Consider the following 16,427-nt stretch of genomic DNA (forward strand, 5'->3'; position numbering starts at 1 on the left):
TTCACAACTTTATCCATTCATCTGTCAATGGACATTTAGGCTGCTTCCATGTCTTGGCTATTGTAAATAGTGCAGCTATGAACATTAGGGTGTGTTATATTTTAAATGCAAAAATGAATTGCCCAAATTGTTGTTAACTTTTTTCTAGTCATTATTAATAAAATTGGGTAATTCAGCTATTGATTTCTATCATATGTGGAATAATCTTTCAAGTATCTTACTGACGTTCCTTTGAAGTTCTACAAGATATGGCAATGGCTACCAAAGTTAAATATATTCCTAATGACTTGCCTTTACAAAGGAGACCATTTAAATCTAATATTTGACAGTACTTTTAAAGAAAAGTTACAAATTACTGTGTTAGGTCTCTTCTTGTCTCTCTCATGCCTTCACTAAAACAAAATATATAGCACTGCAACTATTATAGACTAAATTATGTACCTCGAAAATGTGTATGCTGAAGTCCTTACCCCTAGTATTTTAGAATGTGACCATATTTGGATAGAGGATCTTTATATGAGCAATGAAGTTAAAATGAGGACCTTAGGGTTATCCCTAATCCAATATAATGGGTGTTCTTGTAAGAAGAGGAAATTTGGACACAGACACTGATGGAGGGAGAAGATAGCCATCTACAAGGCAGTGAGAGAAGCCTGGAACAGAAGGAACCAACACTGTTGACACATTCATCTTGGACTTCTAGCCTCCAGAAATGTGAGAAAATAAATTTCTGTTGTTTAAACCAACAAGTCTGCAGTACTTTGTTTTGGTATCCCTAGCAAACTAATACACTGGCCTCATTTGATACAGCCATTGAATTGAATTTTTCTATTCCTGGAAGCACAGCAAAAGATATAGATGGCAATAGGCAGTCAATTAAAGCCAAAAAATTCCAGAAATAATAAAGGAGATTAATATTTTAGGTAATACCATGGATGAAACAGGTGAATGACCAGAAGTGGAAACCATTTATTCCTCTTTATGCAGCCAGGATGTATTGCTTTTTAATTTTTGCTGTTACATGTTTAATGAATAGGTATTATTATTGAGTGTTTAAAATTGGAAAGGCAGCATGATTTAGTGGATAGGCCGATCACCTTAGTTTTCTAACTACATTTACTTCTGACTTACTCTAGTGACCTAATACAAGTCACTTTATCATCATTACCATTTTATTATTATCATTATATTTTTATGACTCAAATGAATCTGGTTTGAACTCATTATAATAGTATATTTCTCAGTGGACCAGCACATTTCAGTTAATCTATTATTAGAATAGGAATTTCCTAATGAAAAAGAATGCATTTTAGAATGCTGCTACTAAATTAAGCACTATTATAAACTTTCAGTTTCATTGAGAAACTGTGCTAATTTCTGTGCTAATTTCATTGAGTCGATCATGTACTTAGAATTATCAGCATTTGTCTCTATTTATGATTCTCAATTCTTACATTTACTTAAGTATAAGTTATTTTTCAGAGTTAGATTTCTAATCATGTAATATTAATTCTGAGAAAAAAATCATTATTTTTCTATTTTTCAAAGGGGTTGATGTAAATATTATATTTCAATTATTTTGGTACAACATTAATTGACTAGATATTTCTTACTTTACTACAAATAATTTTTTCTTTTAACTACATGAAACCATTTTACAAATAATGTATTATCAATTGTTTTAACTTTATGACAATATTTTGTCCATTATAAATATTTTTGCTTTAATGTATTCATTGGCAATTACTTTCTTAAATATCCTTATGTATGTGAGTACATAAGGGTTTTCATCTATTCATTTAAAAAAATTAAGGGATTTTGCAATTTTGTAACTGCATCTTTAATACATGATTTTATATACTAGACTACAGTTATTTTTTTTAATTGTTTGTTTTGGGATACCTATAGATTCACGTGTAGTTTTAAGCAATAATATGGAGACGTATAATGACTATGTATTATACTTATATAATGACCTTGTATATGCTATTATCCCACAAAGCTCTCATCCTGCAAAACTGTAATACAATACTAAAATCAAGATACTGACATTGATGCAGGCAGAATACAGAACATTTCCATTACCACAAGGATTCTTTATGTTGCCCTTTTATAGCCACACCCACTTCTCTCCCATCCCTAGTCCCCATTAAACTCTCGCAATCACTAATCTGATCCTATAGAATATATTTAGCTATCTACAGAACATTAATCTGTTTTCTATAACTTTGTCATTTCAAAAATTTCATATAGATAGAATCAAACACTATAACATTTTAGGATTTTTTTCAGCATAATTCTCTGGTTATTCAGGCTGGTTGTTGCATGTTTTAATAGGTTGTTCCTTTTAGTTGTAGTATTCAAGTGTATGTAGTTACCACATAATGTATGTATGTAACCATTTGCTTACTAAAGAATATATAGGTGGTTTCAATGTTTTGGTTACTGAAAATAAAGTTGCTATAAATATTTGTGTATTTTTTAAATAAATTTCTTTTTGGCTGCATTGGGTCTTTGTTGCTGCATGTGGGCTTTCTCTAGTTGTGGTGAGCGGGCGCTACTCTTTGTTGCAGTGCACGGGCTTCTCATTGCAGTAGCTTCATTTGTTGCGGATCACAGGCTCTAGGCACGCAGGCTTCAGTAGTTGTGGTGCTCGAGCTCAGTAGTTGTGGCTCACGGGCTCTAGAGCACAGATTCAGTAGCTGTGGCACATGGGCTTAGTTGCTCCATGGCACGTGGGATCTTCCCAGACCAGAGCTCAAACCTGTGTCCCCTGCATTGGCAGGCAGATTCTTAACTGCTGCACCACCAGGGAAGTCCCTGTGTGTGGTTTTTGGATTAACCCAAGTCTTCATTTCTCTGGTGTAAATTTCTAGGAGGGCAATTTTGTGTCATATGGTAGTTGCATGCCAAACTTTTCCACAGTGGCTGTAGTTTTCCACATTTCCAACAGCAGTATATGAGTGACTCAGTTTATTCACATCATTGCCAGCATGTGGTATAACCTTTATTTTTTTAATTTTACCTATTCTTATAAATGTGTAGTGATATCTCATTGTGGTTTTAATTTGAATTTTCTTAAAGGTTAATCATATTGAACATCTTTTCCTGTGCCTATTTGCCATATATATATATATATATATCCTCTTATGTGAAATGTTTCTTCATGTCATTTTTCCTTTTCATGATTAAAAAAAAAAGCCTTGAAATCTAGCCTCTTAAATTTTTTTTAAGTGTACAGTACAATATTTTTAACTATAAGCATAATGATGCACAGCAGAGCTCTAGAATGTTTTTATCTATGTAACTGAAATTTTATACCCAATGAATGGCCCCCCAGCTCCTGGTGACCACCATTCTAATTTCTACTTCTGTGAGTTTGGTAACTTTATATAGCTCACATAAGTGGAATTATGCTGTATTTGCTTTTTTAAATAATTAATTAATTCGTTCATTTTTGGCTGCATTGGGTCTTCATTGCTGCATGCGGGCTTGCTCTAGTTGTGGAAAGCGGGGGCTACTCTTCTTTGCAGTGTGCAGGCTTCTCATTGCAGGGGCTTCTCTTGTTGCAGAGCATGGGCTCTAGGTGCATGGGCTTCAGTAGTTGTGGCACGTGGGCACAGTAGTTGTGGCTTTCAGGCTCTAGAGCACAAGCTCAGTAGTGGTGGTGCATGGGTTTAGTTGCTTCACTGCAAGTGGGATCTTCCCAGACCAGGGCTCGAACCCGTATCCCCTGCAGTGGCAGGTGGATTCTTCACCACTGCACCACCAGAGAAGTCCCTCTATTTGCTTTTTTGTGACTGAATTACTATAATGTCTTCAAGATTCATCCATGTTTTCACATAGGACAGTATTTCCTTCATTTTTAAGATTAAATAATATTCCGTTGTATATATATACTCCATTTTCTTTAACCATCCATCAATTGACATTTAATTCACTTCCATATATTGGCTATTGCAAATAATGCCGTAATGAACATGGGAGTGCAAATATCTCTTTCATATCCTGCTTTCAATTCTTCTGGATAAATATCCACCAGTAGGATTGCTGGATACTATGTTAGTTCGATTTTTAATTTTTTGAGGAATTTTTATACTGTTTTTCATTGTGGCTATACTATTTTATAGTCTCACCAACAGTTTGCAAGTGTTTTGATTTCTTCACATCTTTACTAACACTTTTTTTTTAATATTTGATAATGACAATGACCATCCTTACAGGTGTGAAGTGATACCTCTGGTTGTGATTTTTGATTTGCATTTCTTTGAAGATTATTGATGTTGAGCATCTTTACATATAGATGTTGGCCATTTTTATGCCTTCTTTGGAGAACTGTCTATTCAAGTCCTTTGCCCAGTTTTCAATCAGGTTATTTGGTTTTATGGTATTGTGATGTAGGAGTTCCTTATATACTTTTAATATTAACCCTTTCTCTGATATGTAGTTTGCAAATACTTTTCTTTCTGTAGATTGCATTTTCATTCTTGATTGTTTCCTTTGCTGGGCACAAACTTTTTTAGTTTGCAGTCCATTTTGTCCATTTCTCTTTCATTGCCGGTGCTTTTATGTTATAACCAAGAAATCATTTCCAAGACTAAAATCATGAAGCTTCCCCTATGTTTTTTCAAGGAGTTTTATGGTTTCGGGTCTTACATTTAACTTTTTAAATTATTTGTTTTGTTTTTTTGTGTGTAGTGTAAGATAAGTGTTAAATTTAAATTTCCTTCTTTTGCCTGTGCCTATATAACTTTCTCAACAGCACTTATTGTAAAGATTGCCCTTTCTTGGTTGTGTATTCTTGGCACAGTTGTGGAAGATAAGTTGACCACATATATGTTGGTTTATTTCTAGGCTCTCTATTCTGTTCTATCAATCTATATGTCTGTCTTTATGCCAGTACCATAAAATTTTAATTTGTTTTAATTTGTTATAGCTTTGTAATATGTTTTGAAATCAGGAAGTGTGAGGCCCCCAGATTTGTTCTTTCCCAAGATAGTTTTGACTATTCAGGGTTAATTTTGGCTCCATATGAATTGTAGGATTTTTCTTTTTATTTGTATAAAAAATACATTGTGTTTTGGACAGGGAATGCATTTAATATATAGATCACTTTGGGTAATATAGACATTTAAACAATACTAATTTTTCCAATCGATGAACACAGATTGTCTATTTTTTATCTTCCTTAATTTCTTTCATCAATATCTTGTACTTTATACCTAAGTATTTTATTCTTTTTGTAAGTCAATTACAATAAACTTATTTTTGTTTGTTGATTTTGTATCCTGCAACTTTACTGAATTAGTTTATTAATTAGTTCTTATATCTCTATTTGTGAATTCTTTGGGATTTTTACATACAAAACCATGTCATCTATGAACAGAGATAATTTAACTTATCCCTTTCTCATTTGGAATGCCTTTTACTTAAGTCATTTTTAACTGAATTTTATTCTTCTTATTATTGAGTTTTGAGAGTTCTTCATACAATCCAGATAATAGTTCTCTTTTATCCATTTGATTTGCAAATATTTTCTCCCACTAGGTAGCTTTTACTTCATTATTTTCACAGTATTTTTGTGGAGCAAACATATTAAAATTAAAGTTTGAATGCTTTCTGTTCTTTTGTATAACAATTAATTTTCTTTTTTTAACTGAATATAATCGACTTACAGCACTGTATGAGTTTAAGGAGTACAGCATAATCATTTGACTTACCTCCGTTATGAAATGATTATCACAATACGTTTGCTGAACTTCTATCATTTCATACAGATAAAAATTAAAGAAACAGGAAAAAAATATTTTTCCTTGTGATGAAAACTTGTAGCATTTACTCTCTTAACAACTCTTTTATATAGCATACAGCAGTGATAATTATATTTATCATATTCTACATTACCTCCCTAGAACTTATTTATCTTATAACTGGAAGTTTGTACTTTTGACCTCATTTACTTAATTCCTACTCCTATTCTGCCACTGCCTCTGGTAACCACAAGTCTGATTTCTTTTTCTATGAGTTTGTTTGTTTGTTTTTGTAGTACAATTGACCTACAACTCTATGTTAGCTCCTGTTTTACAACATACTGATTTGATATTTCTATACATTACAAAATGATCACTATGGTAAGTCCAGATACAATGTCATCATAAAAAGATATTACACAGTTATTGACTATATTCCCTGCATTGTACGTTTCATACTCATAACTCATTTATTTTGCAAGTGGGAATTTTTACCTCTTAATTTCCTCATTTATTTAGTTCCACCCTCCAAATTCATCCTTCAAGCTCTCTCCTATTTGTTCTCTGTATCTATAACTCTGCTTCTCTTTTGTTATGTTTGCTCATTGTTTTATTTTTTTGTTTTTGTTTTAGATTTCACATATGAATGAAATCATAAGGTATTTATCTTTCTCTGTCTGGCATATTTCACTTATCATAATACACTCTAGATCTATCCATGCTATTGCAAACGGCTAGATTTCATTAGTTTTTTATGGCTGAGTAATATGTATATACCACATCTTTATCCACTTATTTATTGATGGACTCTTCCTGTGCTTCCATATCTTGGAAATTGTAAAAATAATGCTACTGTGAACATAGTGGTTCATATATCTTTTCTAATAGTGGCCTTATTTTCTTTGGACAAATACACAGGACTGGAATTGCTGGATCATATGGTAATTTTATTTTTAATTTTTGAGGAATCGCCATATCATTTTCCATAGTGTAACACCAGTTTACATTCCCACCAAAAATGCACAAGGGTTCCCTTTTCACACCATCCTGGTCAACACTTTGATTTGCATTTCCCTGATGATTAGTGATGTTGAGCATCTTTCCTTGTGCCTGTTATTCATGTGAACATCTTCTTTGGAAAAATGTCTAATCAGATCTCAGCCCATTTTTATTTTATTTTATTTATTTATTTTTTGTTTGTTTTTTGCTGTACACCAGCCTCTCACTGTTGTGGCCTCTCCCGTGTGGAGCACAGGCTCCAGACACGCAGGCTCGGTGGCCATGGCTCATGGGCACAGCCGCTCCACAGCATGTGGGTTCTTCCCGGACCGGGGCATGAACCCGTGTCCCCTGCATCAGCAGGTGGACTCTCAACCAGTGTGCCACCAGGGAAACCCCCTCAGCCCATTTTTAAAATCAGGTTGTTTGCTTTTCTGATGTGCAGTTGTATGAATTATTTAAATCTTTTGGCTATTATCCCCTTATTAGATGTATTGTTTGCAAATATATTCTCCCATTCAGTAAGTGGCCTTTTTGTTTTGTTGATAGTTTCTTTACTGTAGAAAAGTTTTTAGTTTGATGTAGTCCTATTTGTTTATTTTTGCTTTTGTTTCCCTAGTCTGAGGAGACATATCTATCTATCTATCTATCTATCTATCTATATATATATATATATATATATATATATATATTACTAAGACTGATGTCAAAGAGTATATTGCCTAAGTTTTCTTCTAGGAATTTTATGGTTTCAGGACTTACATTAAAGTCTTTATTCTATTTTGAATTTATATTTGTGCACGGTGTGAGAGAGTAGTCTGGTTTGATTTTTTGCATGTAGCTGTCTAGTTTTCCTAACACCATTTATTGAAAAGATTGTCTTTTCTCTCTTGTATATTCTTGCCTTCTTTGTCACAGATTAATTGCCTGTATAAATATGGCTTCTTTCTGGGCTTTCTATTCTGCTCCAATGATCTGTGTATCTGTTTTTATACCAGTACTATACTGTTTTGATAGTATAGTACTGGTATACTAGTACTATACTGTTTTGATAGCTTTGTAGTATGGATTGAAATCAGGGAGTGTGATATCTCCAGCTTTGTTTTTCCTTTTCAAAATTGTTTTGGCTAGTCGGTATCTTGTGTTTCCATAAATTTTTAGAATTATTTGTTCTAGTTCTATGAAAAATGCCATTGGTATTTTGATAGAGATTGCATTGAATCTATAGATTGCCTTGGGTATGTACCACGGCTTGGGTAGTATGGTCATTTTAACAATATTAAGTCTTCCAGTCCATGGACAGGGTATATGTTTCCATCTGTTTGTGTCATCTTCAATTTCTTTCATCAGTGTCTTATAGTTTTCTGAGTATAGCTATTTCACTTCCTTAGTTGTATTTATGCCTAGATATTTTATTCTTTATGATATGGTGGTAAATGGAATTGTTTTCTAATTTCTCTTTCTGATATTTTGCTGTTAGTTTATAGAAATGCAACAGATTTCATATATTAATTTTGTAGCCTGCAACTTTACCAAATTCTCTATTGAGCTCTAGTAGTTTTTGGGTGGTGACTTTAGGATTTTCTATATATAGTATCACGTCATCTGCAAACAGTGACAGTTTTACTTGTTTCTTTCCAATTTGGACTTGTTTTATTTCTTTTTCTTGTCTGATTGCTGTGGCTAGGACTTCAAATATCATGTTAAATAAAAGTGGTGAGGGTGTGCTTCCTTGCCTTCTTTCTGATCTTAAAGGAAATGCCTTCAGCTTTTCACTGTTGAGTACTATAATAGCTGTGGGCTTATCATATATGACCTTTATTACATTGAGGTATGTTCTCTCTATACCTACTTTGTTTAGAGTTTTTGTCATCAATGGATGTTGGGTGCTGTCAGAAAAATTATTTTGCTTCTATTGAAATGATCATATGATTTGTATTTTTCAATTTGTTCATGCAGTTCATCACAATGATTGATTTGATTATATTGAATTATTTTTGCATCCTGGAGATAAATGCAACTTGATTATGGTGTATGATCCTTTTACTCTATTGTTGACTTTGGTTTGCAAATATTTTATTGAAGAATTTTTATGTTCACCCGTGATATTGGGCTGTAGTTTTCTTTTTTCTCATATCTTTGTCTGGTTTTGGTATTAGGGTGATGCTGGCCTTGTAGAATGAGTTCAGAAGTGTTCCTTCCTGCTAAATTTTTGGAATTGTTTGAGAACGATTGGTGTTAACTCTTCTCTAGAAGTTTGGTAGAATTTCCCTGTGAAGTCATTTGGTCTTGGATTCTTGTTTCTTTTGAGTATTTTAAATTACTGATTCAAGTTCATTACTGGTAATTGATCTGTTCATATTTTCTATTTCTTCCTGGTTCAGTCTTGGGAGATTCTACATTTCCTGGAATTTGTTCATTTTTTTTAGGTTGTTCATTTTTTTGGCATGCAATTGTTAATAGTGATCTGTTATAATTTTTTGTGTTTTTGTGGAATCAGTTGTAACTTCCTCATTTTCATTTCTGATTTTATTGATTTTGGCCCTCTCTCCCTCTTTTCTCTTTCTTTCTTTCTTTTTTTTTTTTTTTTTTTTTTTGTGCTACATGGACCTCTCACTGCTGTGGCCTCTCCTGCCATGGAGCACAGGCTCCAGACACACAGGCCCAGAGGCCATGGCTTATGAGCCCAGCTGCTCTGCAGCATGCGCGATCCTCCTGGACCGGGGCACGAACCCACACCCCCGCATTGGCAGGTGGACTCCCAACCACTGCACCACCAGGGAAGCCTTTTTTTTTCTTGATAAGTCTGACTAAAGTTTTATCAATTTTATTTTTCTTTTCAGAGAACCAGCTTTTAATTACATTGATCTTTCCTATTTTCTGGGGGGTGTCTGGGTTGTTTTGTTTTCCTCTATTTTATTTATTTCTCTTCAGGTATTTATGATTTCTTTCCTTCTACTAACTTTTGGTTTTGTTTGCTCTTCTTTTTCTAGTTTCTTTAGTTGTAAGACTGGGTTGTTTATTTGAGATTTTTCCTATTTTCTGCAGTATAAACTTACCTCTTAGAACTGCCTTTGCTGTGCCCATATATTTTGGATAATTATATTTTTGTTTTCATTTGCCTACAGGTATTTTATTGATTTCTTCATTGACCCATTAGCTGCTTAGTAGCATATTGTTTAGTCTCCATATATTTGTGGGTTCTTTTGCAGTTTATTTTTATTTTTTTCTTGTAGTTGATTTGTAGTCTCATAGGGCTGTGGTCAGAAAAGGTGCTTGATAAGATTTCAATTTCCTTAAATTATCTGAGATTGTTTTGTGTCATAGCATGTGGTCTATTATGGAGAATGTTGCATATGCCTTGAAAGAATGTATATTTTGCCGCTTTGGATGGAATATTCTATATGTATCTATTAGGTCCATTTGATCTAATGGCATTTAAGGCAAATGTTTCCTTATTGATTTTCTGTCTGGATGATCTCTTCATTGATGTTAAATGGAATGTTAAATTCCACTAATATTAGTGTGTTACTATCAATATTTCCCTTGATGTATATTAATATCTGTTTTATGTATTTAGGTGCTCATATGTTGGGTGCATATATATTTACAATTGTTATATCTCCTTCTTGGATTGATCACTTGATCATTATGTAAGGTCCTTCTTTGTCTCCCATTACAGTCTTTGTTTTAAAGTCTACTTTGTCTGATTTAACTATTGCTACCCCAGGTTTTTTTTCATTTTCATCTGTGTAGAATAACTTTTCCATCCCTCATTTTCAGTCTGTGTATTTCTTTAGATTTTGAAATGAATCTTTTGTAGGCATCATATATATGGGTCTTGTTTTTGTATCCATTCAGTCACTTTATGTATTTTCATCTAAATATTTAATCCATTTATATTTAAAATAATTATCAATAGGTATGTACTTATTGCCATTTTGTTAATTGTTTTGGGGTTACTTTGTAGTTCCTTTCTGTTCCTTTCTACTTTTATTCTCTTCCCTTATTATTTCCCTTATAAAACTTATCTTTAGTGTTATATTTGAACTCCTTTCTGTCTTTCATGTGTGTATCTATTATACATTTTTGGTTTGTGGTTACCATGAGGTTTATATATAGCAATATATGTATATATACACATGATTATTTTATTTTGGTGATCTCTAATTTCAAATGCATTTTAACATCCCTGAGTTTTTACACACCTGCAACCACTTACTGTTTTGACATACCTTTTCATTTTGAATATCCCTTAACTACTTGTGAATATTAATGATTTTACTACTTTTGTCTTTTAATCTTCCTACTAGCTTTGTACATAATTGACTTACTATTTATTTACTAACTTTTATTTATTTGTTTGTTTGTTTTGTTTTCAACTTTAAATACAGTTTTACTTAAGACATTGAATTTTCCACTTACAATCAAGTGCTTATAAAAGTGCAGTTATTTCCTTTTCTTGTGCACACTTTCCATGTTCAAGAATCAAGAATGCTCAGTTATTTACTATAGCAGCTCAACTGTAAAATTGCCATGGAATTTGCTACAAAGTTGAGTCCTTCAATGTTTTGCATGGAACAATGCTTAATCTATGCTAGGTTGGCTTAATCAACCTCTTCAGTGTTGGGCCCAAAGGAGACACCACCAGACAGAGGAGCTCCACCACTAGGGAAGCCCAGAGGCATTCCTCCTGGCATTCCTCTTTGCATGCCTCCTGTGCTCTAATACAGCTTGGTAATGATGGGGATACAGAATTTTTCCATTTCTTTCTGCTGATCTTCAATAATACCTTTATATTTGCCTTTACCACTGGAATTTTTCCTTTTCTATTATTCATATTTCTAGTTGTTGCCATCTCTTTTTCACTTAGAGAAGTTCCTTTTAACATTTCTTGTAAAGCTAGTTTGGTGGTGCTGAACTCTTTTAGTTTTGCTTGTATGTAAATCTTTTGATCTTTCCATCAAATCTGAATTAAAGTCTTGCCAATTAGAGTATTCTTGGTGGTAGGTTTCTCCCTTTCATCACTTTAAATATATTGTGCCACTCTCTTCTGGCCTGCAGAGCTTCTGCTGAAAAGTCAGCTCATAACTCCTAATGGGACTTCCCTTGTGTGTAACTTGTTGCTTTTCCTTTGCTGCTTTTAATATTCTCTCTTCATCTTTAATTTTTGCAATTTTTAACTACAGTGTGTCTTGGTGTGGTCCTCTTTGGGTTGATCTTGTGTGGGACTCTCTGAGCTTCCTGGACCTGGATGTCTGTTTTCACTCTCAGGTTAGGGAAGTTTTCAGCTATTATATTTTCAACTATGTTCTCTGCCCCTGCCCCTTTCTCTCTCTTCCCCTCCTGGGACCCTGGGACCCCTATCATATGAATGCTAGTATGCTTGATGTTGTATCAGAGGTCTCTTAAACGAAGCTTATTTATTTTTATTCTTTTTTTTTTTTTTCCTTTTTCTTCTAATCACCTTCAGTGGTTTCCACTACTCTGTCTTCTGGCTCGCTGATCCTGTCTTCTGAGTCATTTAATCTACCATTGATTTCTTCTAGTGTATTTTTTATTTCAGTTATTCTACTCTTCAGCTATGTTTCATTTGTCTTTATATTTTTAACTCTTTGTTATAAACCTCTAACTTTTTACTCTATCATCTAATCTTCTCTCAATTTCTTTCAGCATCTTTATCATCATTACCTTGAACTCTTTGCCAGGTAGATTGCTTATGTCCACTTCAATTAGTTCTTCTTCTTGGATTTTAACTGGTTCCTTTATTTAGAAAATAGTCTTTTGTTGTCTCATTTTGCCTAATTCACTGTTTTTATTTCTATGTATTATGTAGGTTGATTTAATTTCCCAGCCTTGGAGAGTGACCTTTTGTAGGAGATGTCCTATGTGTCCCAGCAGCACACACTCCTCTGGTCATCAAAACTGTATGCTATTGGGCTGCCCCCTACGTGGCTCTGTGGTTCCTTTTTGTGTCTAGCTGACTACTGTGGGAAATCTTGTAGTTGTGGATAGCCCCCAGTCTGGTTGGTTAACAGACCCTGCATTATGTAGAGGCTGCTGGCCAATTGTGGGTAGGGCTGGCTCATGAGGTAGCTGGCTGCAGCCCCAAATACCTTACGCTAACACTATCTCCAGGACCCCCAGGACCCTGCAGCAAGAGACCCTGGAATCTGACTCTGTCCACCAGTAGCCAGCATTATCCCCAGGTACAACCTGGGCCCCAGACTGACCATGAGCAGACAGACACAAGCTCCAAGCCACCTAGGACCCCTTAGCTGACCACCCTGGGATCCAGCCATACTCAGCATTGGGCTGACATCAGCTTTGAACACCCCAGACTGTAGCTTACTGTATCAGGAACTGGCTCCACCCACCAGCAGGACAACACTAGATCTGGGACCCCTAGCTCTGCAATCAACCACCCTAGGACTCAGCCCTGCCCAACAGTGGGTCAGCACTTGCCCTGGTTGCAGGGCGTGTGGATCCCGGATTTGCTATCAGTCCCACTGGTGAGTGGGCACTGGGTTTATACAGCTGGCTGTGGGGCCCCAAGGGGTCCTGTGGCTAGTGTCAGTGCACTAGTGTGTGGGGCTGGGTCATGGGCCCTCTGGTGGACAGGGCTAGGTTTGGGGTGGCTGTGGGCTCAGGGTTCTTAAGGCACCTGGCCTAATGGTGGAAGGAACTGTGTCCTCTCTTGGATAACTACTTGGTCTGAAGCTTCCAGTACTGGTGCCACCAGCCATGGCTGGTGGGCAGGACTAGGTCCCACAGCTAATGAGCCAGAGTGAGGATTCCAAATTGGTGCTTGCCAGCACCAGCATCCTCATGTTAGAATGAGCTCCCCAAAATGGCTGCTGTCAGTGTCTATGTCCTCAGGGTGAGCTCCAGTTGCTTCCTAAGCCTCTCCAAGTTCATTAGGTGGTTTGACCCAGGATCCTTTCAAATTATTGCATCTCTCTTGGGTCCCAGATCATATGAGATTTTGTGTGTGCTCTTTAGGAGTGGATTCTCTTTCCCTCAGCTCTCTGGATCTCCCAAAAGTAAGCCCAGTGGCTTTCAAAGCCAAAGTTCTCTGGTCTTATCTCCTGATTCAGGATCCCCAGTTTGGGTAGCCCAATGTGGCACTTGGACCCCTTACTCCTTGGGGAAAACTTCTACAATTGTAATTATCCTCCTGTTTGTAGGTCACCCACCTGAGGGTATGGGTCTTGACTATACTGCATCTCTGTCCTTCTTACCTGTCTTGTGGTTTCTTCTTTATTTCTTTAGTTATGGAATATCTTTTCTGCCAGTCTTCTGGACTTCCTCATCAATTGTTGTTCTGTAAATAGTTGTAATTTTGGTGTGCCTATGGGAGGAGGTGAGCTTAGGGTCTTCCTACTCTGCCACCCTAGCCACTCCCTGAGGAATTTTTCTATTATGGACATTTTCCTATTATGTTATGGGTCTCTGGATCTTATATAAACCATCTCTTTTAGATGTTTTTTCTGATACTGTTTTTGCTTGAGAAAGGTTGGGCACTCTCTCCTTAATACCAGGTGGAAGTGAAATTGCAGGTTCTTCACTCAGTCTCTATTGATACCCAAGGTTGGGGAGGGGCTTCATTACAGCTGGTCAAAGATGGGATCTTTATTTCATCTCCATAACTACTGTGGTGGATGTGTATATATTATTGCTGTGCAAAGTTGAATGTCCTTACTCTCCAGTAGACAAGCTCTGAAACTACCTACTGTAAAGAGGGAGGGATACTCTATTCCTTCAGGGTGGACATGGAAGTTCAGGTTCTGCATGTTGTTTCCAGTGATACCACGTGAGGGAGAAGATAACTTGTTACTGCCAGGAAGAGGTGAGAACCCTGGCTCCCTACTTGGCCTTTTTGATACTACTCAAACAGTATAGTTGAGTACATCCTCACAAACCCTCAAGGTTGGAAGTTCAGGTTCCCCTCATTGCTTCTGCTGGTGTGGGAAGGGTTGAGATTTTGTTTTTTTCTGAGGTGTTTACAATTAATAGCACTGTTATTATCTAAAAATATTTACTTTTTGCTAAGTTTCTCCTTTACCTAGAGAGAGCAAGCTTTGGTTGGGCTGTTTTTGATTGTGTCTGTTGGTGTTTTTAATTCTCAGCTTTTTCAGCTTAAAGTCTTTGATTTATGAGGTAAAAAGAAAACCCAGGGAACTCACCACTGTGTTGTTCCTTGGATCTTAAGTTTCCTAGCTTCCCTGTCTTCTTCTTTTTCTTTAAGTCTTAAAATATTTTATATACAACGTCCAGGATTTTTAGTTGTATTTAGCAGAAAATGTAGGACAAATGTATGTCTACTTCATTTTTTCAGAAGTGGTAGTTAAGTTTATATTTTAAGACACTTTTTGAAAGACACATTTTTATTTTCCATATCACATTCGTAGGAACATTTATATCAATTTCAACTACAATAAAAGAAAGCATCTTTATAACACTTTTCTTCTATTGATACTTAGTAATAATGAAGGGGATATGCTTGATTTATCATTCTGGAGAGAGATCGGGTTATATATTTAATGTCTATTGTTTTAGTATGTTTGCCTTGAAATAGGAGGAGAGATTAATCAATCTAGAGAATTAACAATTAGACCTTGCCTTAGTCTATATTATTTGAATAATCAACTTGTTCAGGAAAATTATTAACAAGAGCTACTTAGTAAGCCTTTCAAAATTTAAATGTTTGGAGGTGAAATGTAGAAAAATAGGCCAATCTGGAAAATTGATTACAATTATTTTTAATGTCAGCTTGAAATTTGTTCAAATTTGTGAAAGTAATCAACTGACCTTTGAGAGTTTACTCAAATATACAAAAATACAATTGAAATACATTACAAAATATGGAAAATGTTTTATTTATTGAACTGTTAATATGGGATGGAAAATACCTTCAGGAGTTTTGAACTTTACAATGATCTTCATTTGGCCATGTGTCCCTTCCTTTTATCCTCTGTCACCATTACTGTACTGAAGGATATACAAGAGAATAAAAATATCAACATCAGTTTTTGAAGGATTACCCAGACATGGAAAGGAAGGCACACATATTACTGTTTAAATCAAGCTTTTTTATTTTGAGGTTATTGTATATTCACATGCAGTTGTAAAAGATAATATAGAGAAATTCCATGTACTGTTTACCCAACTTCTCCTAAAGTTGACATCCTTCAAAAACTATAGGACAATATCCCAAGTAGAATATTGGCATTGATACAGTCAAGAAACAGAGCATTTCTATAACCATCCAGATGTCTCATGTTGTCCTTTTATAGTCATATCTGCTTTCTTCTCACTCATTTCTCCTTAACTTCTAACAACCACTAACTTGTTATCCATTTCTATAATTTTGTCATTTCAAGAATATTATTTAAATGGAATTATACTGTATGTAACCTTTAGGGATTTGTTTTTCACTCAGCATAATTCCCCAGAGATTCAGACACATTTTTGTGTTTTTTAATGTTTTTTTCCTGTTTATTGCTGAATAGTATTCCCTGATTTGAATGCACCATAAGATTGTTTAATCATTCTCATATTAAAGAACATCTGGGTTGTTTCCAGGTTTTGGTTATTATTAGTAAAGTAACAACTTTATTAAACATTAAAGTACAAGTTTTTATGTGAACATAGGTTTTCATTTCTCTTGAATAAATT

Source organism: Lagenorhynchus albirostris, chromosome 18 (genome assembly GCF_949774975.1).
Source record: "Lagenorhynchus albirostris chromosome 18, mLagAlb1.1, whole genome shotgun sequence".
Taxonomy (NCBI): domain Eukaryota; kingdom Metazoa; phylum Chordata; class Mammalia; order Artiodactyla; family Delphinidae; genus Lagenorhynchus; species Lagenorhynchus albirostris.